The following is a 12,500-nucleotide window of genomic DNA, read 5'->3' as shown; positions in this document are numbered from 1 at the left end:
GGCTGTGCCTGGCTGGCGGCCCACTCACTCGATCGCCATGTCTGTTTGCCACAGTTTTCCCGGTGGTGCCGCACCCGGGCTCGCCCCGGCTGACGCAGTTTTCGCGCCGCCCCGGCTGACGCGGTTTCGTGCCGCCCCGGCAGACGCGGTTTTCGCGCCGCCCCGGCTGACGCGGTTTCGTGCCGCCCCGGCAGACGCAGTTCGGACTTAGCACTTTTCGGCTGTGCCTGGCTGGCGGCCCACTCACTCAATCGCCATGTCTGTTTGCCACAGTTTTCCCGGTGGTGCCGCACCCGGGCTCGCCCCGGCTGACGCAGTTTTCGCGCCGCCCCGGCTGACGCGGTTTCGTGCCGCCCCGGCAGACGCGGTTTTCGCGCCGCCCCGGCTGACGCGGTTTCGTGCCGCCCCGGCAGACGCAGTTCGGACTTAGCACTTTTCGGCTGTGCCTGGCTGGCGGCCCACTCACTCGATCGCCATGTCTGTTTGCCACAGTTTTCCCGGTGGTGCCGCACCCGGGCTCGCCCCGGCAGACGCGTTTTTTTTTTTCTTTCGCCCCGGCTGACGCAGTTTTCGCGCCGCCCCGGCTGACGCGGTTTCGTGCCGCCCCGGCAGACGCGGTTTTTTGCGCCGCCCCGGCTGACGCGGTTTTTGCCGCCCCGGCTGACGCAGTTCGGACTTAGCACTTTTCGGCTGTGCCTGGCTGGCGGCCCACTCACTCGATCGCCATGTCTGTTTGCCACAGTTTTCCCGGTGGTGCCGCACCCGGGCTCGCCCCGGCTGACGCAGTTTTCGCGCCGCCCCGGCTGACGCGGTTTCGTGCCGCCCCGGCAGACGCGGTTTTCGCGCCGCCCCGGCTGACGCGGTTTCGTGCCGCCCCGGCAGACGCAGTTCGGACTTAGCACTTTTCGGCTGTGCCTGGCTGGCGGCCCACTCACTCGATCGCCATGTCTGTTTGCCACAGTTTTCCCGGTGGTGCCGCACCCGGGCTCGCCCCGGCTGACGCAGTTTTCGCGCCGCCCCGGCTGACGCGGTTTCGTGCCGCCCCGGCAGACGCGGTTTTCGCGCCGCCCCGGCTGACGCGGTTTCGTGCCGCCCCGGCAGACGCAGTTCGGACTTAGCACTTTTCGGCTGTGCCTGGCTGGCGGCCCACTCACTCGATCGCCATGTCTGTTTGCCACAGTTTTCCCGGTGGTGCCGCACCCGGGCTCGCCCCGGCAGACGCGTTTTTTTTTTCTTTCGCCCCGGCTGACGCAGTTTTCGCGCCGCCCCGGCTGACGCGGTTTCGTGCCGCCCCGGCAGACGCGGTTTTTTTGCACCGCCCCGGCTGACGCGGTTTTTGCCGCCCCGGCTGACGCAGTTCGGACTTGGCACTTTTTGGCTGAGCCTGGCTGGTGGCCCACTCACTCGATCGCCATGTCTGTTAGCCACAGTTTTCCCGGTGGTGCCGCACCCGGGCTCGCCCCGGCTGACGCAGTTTTCGCGCCGCCCCGGCAGACGCGGTTTTCGCGCCGCCCCGGCTGACGCGGTTTTTGCCGCCCCGGCTGACGCAGTTCGGACTTGGCACTTTTTGGGCTGAGCCTGGCTGGCGGCCCACTCACTCGATCGCCATGTCTGTTTGCCACAGTCTTCCCGGTGGTGCCGCACCCGGGCTCGCCCCGGCAGACGCGTTTTTTTTTTCTTTCGCCCCGGCAACGTGGTTCCCCCCCCCCCCCCCTTTTCGCTCGCCCCGGCTGACGAGGTTTTCGCGCCGCCCCGGCTGACGCAGTTTTCGCGCCGCCCCGGCTGACGCGGTTTCGTGCCGCCCCGGCTGACGCGGTTTTCGCGCCGCCCCGGCTGACGCGGTTTTTGCGTCGCCCCGGCTGACACGGTTCGGACTTTGCACTTTTCGGCTGTGCCTGGCTGGCGGCCCACTCACTCGATCGCCATGTCTGTTTGCCACAGTTTTCCCGGTGGTGCCGCACCCGGGCTCGCCCCGGCTGACGCAGTTTTCGCGCCGCCCCGGCTGACGCGGTTTCGTGCCGCCCCGGCAGACGCGGTTTTCGCGCCGCCCCGGCTGACGCGGTTTCGTGCCGCCCCGGCAGACGCAGTTCGGACTTAGCACTTTTCGGCTGTGCCTGGCTGGCGGCCCACTCACTCGATCGCCATGTCTGTTTGCCACAGTTTTCCCGGTGGTGCCGCACCCGGGCTCGCCCCGGCTGACGCAGTTTTCGCGCCGCCCCGGCTGACGCGGTTTCGTGCCGCCCCGGCAGACGCGGTTTTCGCGCCGCCCCGGCTGACGCGGTTTCGTGCCGCCCCGGCAGACGCAGTTCGGACTTAGCACTTTTCGGCTGTGCCTGGCTGGCGGCCCACTCACTCGATCGCCATGTCTGTTTGCCACAGTTTTCCCGGTGGTGCCGCACCCGGGCTCGCCCCGGCAGACGCGTTTTTTTTTTTTTCTTTCGCCCCGGCTGACGCAGTTTTCGCGCCGCCCCGGCTGACGCGGTTTCGTGCCGCCCCGGCAGACGCGGTTTTTTGCGCCGCCCCGGCTGACGCGGTTTTTGCCGCCCCGGCTGACGCAGTTCGGACTTAGCACTTTTCGGCTGTGCCTGGCTGGCGGCCCACTCACTCGATCGCCATGTCTGTTTGCCACAGTTTTCCCGGTGGTGCCGCACCCGGGCTCGCCCCGGCTGACGCAGTTTTCGCGCCGCCCCGGCTGACGCGGTTTCGTGCCGCCCCGGCAGACGCGGTTTTCGCGCCGCCCCGGCTGACGCGGTTTCGTGCCGCCCCGGCAGACGCAGTTCGGACTTAGCACTTTTCGGCTGTGCCTGGCTGGCGGCCCACTCACTCGATCGCCATGTCTGTTTGCCACAGTTTTCCCGGTGGTGCCGCACCCGGGCTCGCCCCGGCTGACGCAGTTTTCGCGCCGCCCCGGCTGACGCGGTTTCGTGCCGCCCCGGCAGACGCGGTTTTCGCGCCGCCCCGGCTGACGCGGTTTCGTGCCGCCCCGGCAGACGCAGTTCGGACTTAGCACTTTTCGGCTGTGCCTGGCTGGCGGCCCACTCACTCGATCGCCATGTCTGTTTGCCACAGTTTTCCCGGTGGTGCCGCACCCGGGCTCGCCCCGGCAGACGCAGTTTTCGCGCCGCCCCGGCAGACGCGGTTTTCGCGCCGCCCCGGCTGACGCGGTTTTTGCCGCCCCGGCTGACGCAGTTCGGACTTGGCACTTTTTGGGCTGAGCCTGGCTGGCGGCCCACTCACTCGATCGCCATGTCTGTTTGCCACAGTCTTCCCGGTGGTGCCGCACCCGGGCTCGCCCCGGCAGACGCGTTTTTTTTTCTTTCGCCCCGGCAGACGTGGTTCCCCCCCCCCCCTTTTCGCTCGCCCCGGCTGACGAGGTTTTCGCGCCGCCCCGGCTGACGCAGTTTTCGCGCCGCCCCGGCTGACGCGGTTTCGTGCCGCCCCGGCTGACGCGGTTTTCGCGCCGCCCCGGCTGACGCGGTTTTTGCGTCGCCCCGGCTGACACGGTTCGGACTTTGCACTTTTCGGCTGTGCCTGGCTGGCGGCCCACTCACTCGATCGCCATGTCTGTTTGCCACAGTTTTCCCGGTGGTGCCGCACCCGGGCTTGCCCCGGCAGACGCGTTTTTTTTTTTTCTTTTCGCCCCGGCTGACGCAGTTTTCGCCCCGCCCCGGCTGACGCGGTTTCGTGCCGCCCCGGCAGACGCGGTTTTTTGCGCCGCCCCGGCTGACGCGGTTTTTGCCGCCCCGGCTGACGCAGTTCGGACTTTGCACTTTTTGGCTGAGCCTGGCTGGCGGCCCACTCACTCGATCGCCATGTCTGTTTGCCACAGTTTTCCCGGTGGTGCCGCACCCGGGCTCGCCCCGGCAGACGCGTTTTTTTTTTTCCTTCGCCCCGGCAGACGTGGTTCCCCCCCCCCCCCTCCGTCTTTCTTTTTGTTTTTTTTTTCGCCGCGGCTGAAGTGGATTTTTCGGTGCCTCGACGCCCCGGTAGTCGCGGTTTTTCCGTTTCCGCACGGCCCCGGCTGACGCTGCTCGGTCACAGTCGCCTTTTGTGAGGATTGCAGACTTCTTGAGCGCGGGTGTTTTTTTTTTGTTGTTGTTGTTGTTTTATTACGCATTCGCTCCAGCAGACGCTGTTTAGACTTTTTGTTTCCTCTTTTATCCTGCGACGAGGTGACGAGGTTTATTCGGTGCCCCGCCGCCCCGGCTGAAGTGATTTTTCCTGTCCCGTGCCACCCCGGCTGACGCGGTTGGGACTTCGCGTTTGTTCGGCCGCCACGGGTTTTGGCGCACTCGCTCGGTTGCTTGTTGTTGCCACTTGTTGCGAACCCAGGTTTCTTGAGCGAGCGCGGGCGTTTTTTCTTCCTTTCTTTCTTTGTTCTATGTGTTAGCGAATCGGCCTTTAATATCACACGAGGACTCACAACCAACAATTTTCAGTTTGAAGTGTAAAAAATCTGCAGGTGTTGACGTAACTGACTTGCCCCGTACCCTTGAGTACATCCATGAAGTTCTCGTAGTACTACTAAATCGCATTATTCCAAGTGGAGAAATTCCCATAAACTTGCAAACCTCTACACGAAAATCGGTGCGCGTGATAAAGTTGAAAATTATCGTCCGATATCAAATGTGCCTTCTATAACACAAATTCTAGGAAAAAAAAAAAAACACTTGTTCGCCGTTCTCTGCGCCGTGACTGGCAGCACTCCGGCGAAGCGAAACGGGGTCGATTCGAGCACGATATCGGCGTCTTTCGACGTGCTCGCCGGCGACCGTCGCACGAGTACGTCGCACGAGCGCGTCTGCCGGGGCGCCGTTTGCGAAGCCGACGCAAAAGTGGGAACCGCCGCTCGGATGATCGCCGCTTTCGGCAGAGTGAGTGTTGGCACTCCGGGGAAGCGAAACAGCGTGAATGCGCCCACGAAATCGGCGTATTTTGAAGTGCCCGCCGGCGACCGTCGCACGAGTACGGTAAACCGCGTCAGCCGGGGCGTAGTTCGGGACGCCGACGAAAAAGTGGGAAGCGCAACTCGGATCTTCGCCGTTTTTGCAGGAGTGAGTGGCGGCCCTCCTGCGAGACCAAGAAGCATCGATTCGTGCACGAATTCGGCGCCTTTCGACGTGATCGCCGGCGACCGTCGCTCGAGTAGGGCAAACCGCGTCTGCCGGGGCGGGCTTCGGGACGCCGATGCGAAAGTGGGAAACGCTGCTCGGATGTTCGCCGTTTTTGGCCGAGTGAGTGCTGGCACTCGGGCGAAGCCAAACGGGGCCGATTACGGCACGATATCGGCGTCTTTCGACGTGCCCGGCGGCGACCGTCGCACGAGTACGGTAAACCGCGTCAGCCCGGGCGGAGTTCGGGACGCCGATGCGAAAGTGGAGAACGCCGCTCGGATCTTCGCCGTTTTTGGAGGAGTGAGTGGCGGCACTCCGGAGAAGCCAAGGAGCGCCAATTAGCGCACGATATCGGCGTCTTTCGACGCGCTCGCCGGCGACCGTCGAACGAGTAGGGCAAACCGCGTCTGCCGGGGCGGGGTTTACGACGCCGACGCAAAAGTGGGAACCGCCGCTCGGATGTTGGCCGTTTTTGGCAGAGTGAGTGCTGGCACACCGGCGACGCGAAAGAGCGCGAAAGCGCCCACGAAAGTGGCGTATTTGGACGTGCTTGACGGCGACCGCTGCAGGAGTACGAAAAACCACGTCAGCCGGGGCGAGCGACCCACGGCGGTCTGGGTGCTTATCGCTGCTATTATAGGGGCACCCCGGCAGACGCAGAAAAAAAAAATTTTTTTTCGACCTTCTTTTTTGCTGGTCGAGCTCGGGTAACCCAGGTCGCAATGGGAGCCGCGCACGAAAGCGGCGTCGCGAGACGCGTTCGCGGTCGCTAGTCGCACGAGCTCGGCAACCGCGTCAGCCGGCGCGGAGTTCGGGATGCCGACGGCTAAGTGGGTACCGCTGCTCGGATGTTCGCCGTTTTTGGCCGAGTGAGTGCTGGCACTCCGGCGAAGCGAAACGGGGCCGATTCGGGCACGATATCGGCGTATTTCGACGTGCTCGCCGGCGACCGTCGCACGAGTACGGCAAAGCGCGTCTGCCGGGGCGAGGTTTGCGATGCCGACGAAAAAGTGGGAAGCGCCGCTCGGATCTTCGCCGTTTTTGCAGGAGTGAGTGGCGGCCCTCCTGCGAGACCAAGAAGCATCGACTCGCGCACGATATCGGTGTCTTTCGACGTGCCCGCCGGCCACCGCCGCACGAGTACGGCAAACCGCGTATGCCGGGGCGGGGTTGGCGACGCCGACGCAAAAGTGGGAACCGCCACTAGGATGTTCGCCGTTTTTGGCAGAGTGAGTGCTGGCACACCGGCGACGCGAAAGAGCGCGAAAGCGCCCACGAAAGTGGCGTATTTGGACGTGCTTGACGGCGACCGCTGCAGGAGTACGAAAAACCACGTCAGCCGGGGCGAGCGACCCACGGCGGTCTGGGTGCTTATCGCTGCTATTATAGGGGCACCCCGGCAGACGCAGAAAAAAAAAATTTTTTTTCGACCTTCTTTTTTGCTGGTCGAGCTCGGGTAACCCAGGTCGCAATGGGAGCCGCGCACGAAAGCGGCGTCGCGAGACGCGTTCGCGGTCGCTAGTCGCACGAGCTCGGCAACCGCGTCAGCCGGCGCGGAGTTCGGGATGCCGACGGCTAAGTGGGTACCGCTGCTCGGATGTTCGCCGTTTTTGGCCGAGTGAGTGCTGGCACTCCGGCGAAGCGAAACGGGGCCGATTCGGGCACGATATCGGCGTATTTCGACGTGCTCGCCGGCGACCGTCGCACGAGTACGGCAAAGCGCGTCTGCCGGGGCGAGGTTTGCGATGCCGACGAAAAAGTGGGAAGCGCCGCTCGGATCTTCGCCGTTTTTGCAGGAGTGAGTGGCGGCCCTCCTGCGAGACCAAGAAGCATCGACTCGCGCACGATATCGGTGTCTTTCGACGTGCCCGCCGGCCACCGCCGCACGAGTACGGCAAACCGCGTATGCCGGGGCGGGGTTGGCGACGCCGACGCAAAAGTGGGAACCGCCACTAGGATGTTCGCCGTTTTTGGCAGAGTGAGTGCTGGCACTCCGGCGAAGCGAAAGAGCGCGAATGCGCCCACGAAAGTGGCGTGTTTGGACGTGCTTGACGACGACCACCGCAGGAAAACGAAAAACCACGTCAGCCGGGGCGAGCGACCCATGGCGGTCTGGGTGCTTATCGCTGCTATTATAGGGGCACCCCGGCAGACGCAAAAAAAAAAAAAATTTTTTTTCGACATTCTTTCTTGCTCGTCGACCTCGGGTGACCCAGGTCGCAGTGGGAGCCGCGCACGAAAGCGGCGTCGCGAGACGGCTTCGCGGTCGCTAGTCGCACGAGCTCGGCAACCGCGTCTGCCGGGGCGGAGTTCGGGACGCCGACGGCTAAGTGGGAACCGCCGCTCGGATGTTCGCCGTTTGTGGCCGAGTGAGTGCTGGCACTCCGGCGAAGCCAAACGGGGCCGATTCCGGCACGATATCGGCGTCTTTCTACGTGCTCGCCGGCGACCGTCGCACGAGTACGGCAAAGTGCGTCTGCCGGGGCGGGGTTTGCGACGCGTACGCAATAGTGAGAACCGTCGCTCGGATGTTCGTCGTCTTTCGCCGAGCCAGTGCTGGCACTCCGGCGAAGCCGAACGGAGCCGATTCGGGCACGATATCGGCGTCTTTCCACGTGCTCGCCGGCGACCGTCGCACGAGTACGGTAAACCGCGTCAGCCGGGGCGGAGTTCGGGACGCCGATGCGAAAGTGGGAAGCGCCGCTCGGATCTTCGCCGTTTTTGGAGGAGTCAGTGGCGGCACTCCGGTGAAGCCAAGGTGCGCCAATTCGCGCACGATATCGGCGTCTTTCGACGTGCCCGCCGGCCACCGTCGCACGAGTACGGCAAACCTCGTCTGCCGGGGCGGGGTTTGCGACGCCGACGCAAAAGTGGGAACCGCCGCTCGGATGTTCGCCGTTTTTGGCAGAGTGAGTGCTGGCACTCCGGCGAAGCGAAAGAGCGTGAATGCGCCCACGAAAGTAGCGTATTTGGACGTGCTTGACGGCGACCGCCGCAGGAGTACGAAAAACCACGTCAGCCGGGGCGAGCGACCCACGGCGGTCTGGGTGCTTATCGCTGCTATTATAGGGGCACCCCGGCAGACGCAGAAAGAAAAAAAAAAAAAAATGGGGACATGGCGTGCGTCACCGTGCGGCTTCGCAGCGTTGCCGAAGTCGCCGAGCCCTTCGACTGAGCCGAACGGCGGACAGGGAACGTTGGTCGGCCGTTCTAACCTGTCGGTGCCACGCCGAGACGTCGTTAAGGAAAACCGCGTCGTGGGCCTCTACGACGCCGTCGAGTCGTTGTACGTTTGGTGTCCAGCGTGTCGGCGGCGAGTAGCGGACACGTCGTTCACGACTTCGGTCTTTCGCAGTCGACGCGAACTTGCGGAGAGTCGTGGTGCCTCACGTTTTCGGCAGAAACCGCGGCGGAATTTTCCCGTGCGTGCGCGCACGACCTCGGTGCTGTGCCGTCAGCGTAGTGTTGCACAAACTCGTGGCCTACCCAAGGTGCGGTACGTTTGCGGCCGTATCCTCGGTGGGAATTTCGTGAGTAGGGTCGCAAATTCTACGACCTCGGCGGGTTTGAGAGCGACGTAGACTTGTGGCACGCTCAACGTGCCACACGTTTCGGGGCACACCCGCGGTGAAATTTTCTCGAGTACGCTCGTATTAGTGCCCAAGGAGGTCTGGGTACTTATCGCTGCTATTATGTGGGGGTTCTCGTGAGCGGCGTACGCGAAAGCGACCGGGTGTCTGATATGCGGCGGGCTTCGGCCTCGTCAAGCGTGTCCTCGGGTCTGCTCCAGGGGAATCCACGGCAGTCGTCTGCAGCCTCATCCGCTTGATGCGTTAGGGGCTGGTTGTCGGACGGTGCCGTTTTACCACGATATCGAGGTGTGTTCCGTGTCGTCCTCGGGCGATTCAGATGCGAAAGCGCCGAAGACGCGGGCGTGACCCGTCGTCTGGCGGCTTTGCAGTCTCGGCTCCGTTGCTAGTTCCGGCCGGTCCACCGACAGTGCAGCGGGCTTGGGCAACCCGCACGGCGCGACCGAGTCGATGCAACGAAAAAGAGCGAGCATGAACGTGCTTCTTGCCGCACGGCTCCCACTCGTCTTTCGGGAAGGTTGTGCCGTAGCGAGCTCGAACGCCGTCATCTCGGAGTGCAAAATAAGCGTGTTGGGGCGCCTGAAGGTGGCCTCCGCCGCACACAGACTGCGTCCGGCCCGCCGAAGGCGAGGACGGACGCGCAGTCGAACGATTACCTGGTTGATCCTGCCAGTAATCATATGCTTGTCTCAAAGATTAAGCCATGCATGTCTAAGTACATGCCGAAATAAGGCGAAACCGCGAATGGCTCATTAAATCAGTTATGGTTCCTTAGATCGTTTCTTCCTACTTGGATAACTGTGGCAATTCTAGAGCTAATACATGCAGTGAGCCTGGAGCCCTTTGGGTAACGGGTGCTTTTATTAGACCAAGATCGATCGGGTTTCGGCCCGTATTGTGTGGTGACTCTGGATAACTTTGTGCTGATCGCATGGCCACGAGCCGGCGACGTTTCTTTCAAGTGTCTGCCTTATCAACTTTCGATGGTAGGTTACTTGCTTACCATGGTTGTTACGGGTAACGGAGAATCAGGGTTCGATTCCGGAGAGGGAGCCTGAGAAACGGCTACCACATCCAAGGAAGGCAGCAGGCGCGCAAATTACCCACTCCCGGCACGGGGAGGTAGTGACGAAAAATAACAATACGGGACTCTTTTGAGGCCCCGTAATTGAAATGAGTACACTCTAAATCCTTTAACGAGGATCAATTGGAGGGCAAGTCTGGTGCCAGCAGCCGCGGTAATTCCAGCTCCAATAGCGTATACTAAAGCTGCTGCGGTTAAAAAGCTCGTAGTTGGATCTCAGTTCCAGACGAGTAGTGCATCTACCCGATGCGACGGCTCGGACTGAACATCATGCCGGTTCTTTCTTGGTGCACTTCATTGTGTGCCTCGAGATGGCCGGTGCTTTTACTTTGAAAAAATTAGAGTGCTCAACGCAGGCGAGTCGCCTGAATAAACTTGCATGGAATAATAGAACAAGACCTCGTTTCTGTTCTGTTGGTTTTTGGAATACGAGGTAATGATTAAGAGGGACGGACGGGGGCATTCGTATTGCGGCGCTAGAGGTGAAATTCTTGGACCGTCGCAAGACGAACTACTGCGAAAGCATTTGCCAAGAATGTTTTCATTGATCAAGAACGAAAGTCAGAGGTTCGAAGGCGATCAGATACCGCCCTAGTTCTGACCATAAACGATGCCAACCAGCGATCCGCCTGAGTTACTCAAATGACTCGGCGGGCAGCTTCCGGGAAACCAAAGTATTTGGGTTCCGGGGGAAGTATGGTTGCAAAGCTGAAACTTAAAGGAATTGACGGAAGGGCACCACCAGGAGTGGAGCCTGCGGCTTAATTTGACTCAACACGGGAAAACTTACCCGGCCCGGACACTGGGAGGATTGACAGATTGAGAGCTCTTTCTTGATTCGGTGGATGGTGGTGCATGGCCGTTCTTAGTTGGTGGAGCGATTTGTCTGGTTAATTCCGATAACGAACGAGACTCTAGCCTATTAAATAGGTGCGGGGTTCCCAGCACCTTACAACCTTCTTAGAGGGACAAGCGGCTCCTAGCCGCACGAAACAGAGCAATAACAGGTCTGTGATGCCCTTAGATGTCCGGGGCCGCACGCGCGCTACACTGAAGGAAGCAGCGTGTCTTTATCCCTGTCTGAAAAGACTGGGTAACCCGTGGAACTTCTTTCGTGATTGGGATAGGGGCTTGCAATTGTTCCCCTTGAACGAGGAATTCCCAGTAAGCGCGAGTCATAAGCTCGCGTTGATTACGTCCCTGCCCTTTGTACACACCGCCCGTCGCTACTACCGATTGAATGATTTAGTGAGGTCTTCGGACCGATGTCCGGCGCGGCCTTTCGGTTGCGCCGGTCTGTTGGAAAGATGACCAAACTTGATCATTTAGAGGAAGTAAAAGTCGTAACAAGGTTTCCGTAGGTGAACCTGCGGAAGGATCATTAACGGATTGTGAAGGGTGAGCGCCTCAGCTGCGTCTGCGCCCGACACTTTCTGCCGCTGACCCCGTTTGGACGCGGGGTCGGCTTTTCCCCACGGGGCTGCCTGAATGTGGAGCGGCACCCCGTGACAAATTGTTGCGCCCAGCGGACGCCAACACCGCGACCTTGGACGGTCGGCCAGGTGGCGGACGCGGGTACAAACGGCGCAACGCACTCATAGGTCGGCTTTCGACCCGCCACTGCACCGTGGCTCGAAGCGCTCGAAATGCGCGACCCGACCGCTGCGGGACCGCCTAGTACTGTAAACAGGAGCGGCGGAGCGCGAACGGCGAGTCGTGGTTACGTCGGTAGAAGGCGAGGCTGCGCGTTCCCGAAACGCCAGCCGAGTGCCCTCCCGACCGTTCGAGCGTGCAAGAACGAGACCCGACAATCGCGCGGCGACTGCCAAGTACGAGAGGAACGGCACAAGCGTCGGCGGTCGGTCAAGGAACTGGCGATGTGACGGGTCCGCTGTGCACCAGTGCATACCGTCCCGCCGTCCGCGGCAAGCGCCTCCGCGTCCTCGGGTGACGGAGGCTGCCGGTCGGTTCTTGCAGGCGAGGGATCTCGCTGGCACCGGTTCGCGTTGACGCGCGGCCGGTCATGGCACGGCGATGCGACGGCCGAGGTGCGCAGTACTCGATGGAGGAACCGCACGCTCCGATGACCGTCCCGCCCTCCGCGGCGTATGCGTACCGACCGTAATGGTTGCAGCAGCGCCGGCCGGCTTTTGAATTCGCCACACGAAACACGGTGCGAGATCGCGGTTAGGGGAGCGTCGACGTTGCCAGGCGTTTTGCTTGCTGCCGAGGGAAAGGCGGCACGGCCACGTCGCGCTCGTCGCGATTAGCGGGTCTGCGCGCTTTGGGAAGGTGCCGCAACGACTTGCCGAAAGAGGAAGCACGGAAGAACGAGGGACTTGGACGTCCCGACAATTGAACGCACTTGCGGCCAGGCCCTTGCTGGCTTCGTTCTTCCGCCTCGAGTAGGCTCGTACGCGGCTCCGGCGCCGAAAGTGGTCCTTGGCACCGACTTCGGTGGACGTGGGAAGTGCCGCGCAAGTACGGCGCGCCTGGCTCCACCTGTTGGCTAAAGTAGGCAGCCGGATCGGCATTTTGGTGTGCGGTGGCAAACCGTGGATGCGAAAAAAGCTTGTGCGATTTCGTGGAACAAAAAGCGGGGGTCCCCCTTTTTATGCGGAGGAGACCGACCCGCCTGCCGTGGTGAACCGCGACGCCACGGTAAAAACGGGAGAGGCTTGTCGATGGGACCGTGCATCCCGCGCTCCACGG

General features: G+C 62.0%; 1 non-coding gene across 1 annotated transcript; it reads left to right on the top strand.

Annotated features, from left to right (window-relative positions):
* Positions 1-9,357: 9,357 nt before the first annotated feature.
* On the top strand, positions 9,358-11,172 carry LOC142792928 (small subunit ribosomal RNA). The gene has a single exon (XR_012891308.1). It is a non-coding gene; the product is annotated as a small subunit ribosomal RNA (ribosomal RNA).
* The last annotated feature ends 1,328 nt before the right edge of the window (positions 11,173-12,500 follow it).

Source organism: Rhipicephalus microplus, unplaced genomic scaffold (assembly GCF_043290135.1).
Source record: "Rhipicephalus microplus isolate Deutch F79 unplaced genomic scaffold, USDA_Rmic scaffold_264, whole genome shotgun sequence".
NCBI lineage: Eukaryota > Metazoa > Arthropoda > Arachnida > Ixodida > Ixodidae > Rhipicephalus > Rhipicephalus microplus.
The sequence above is the reverse complement of the archived record's forward strand: the minus strand, read 5'-3'. Positions and strand labels throughout refer to the sequence as shown.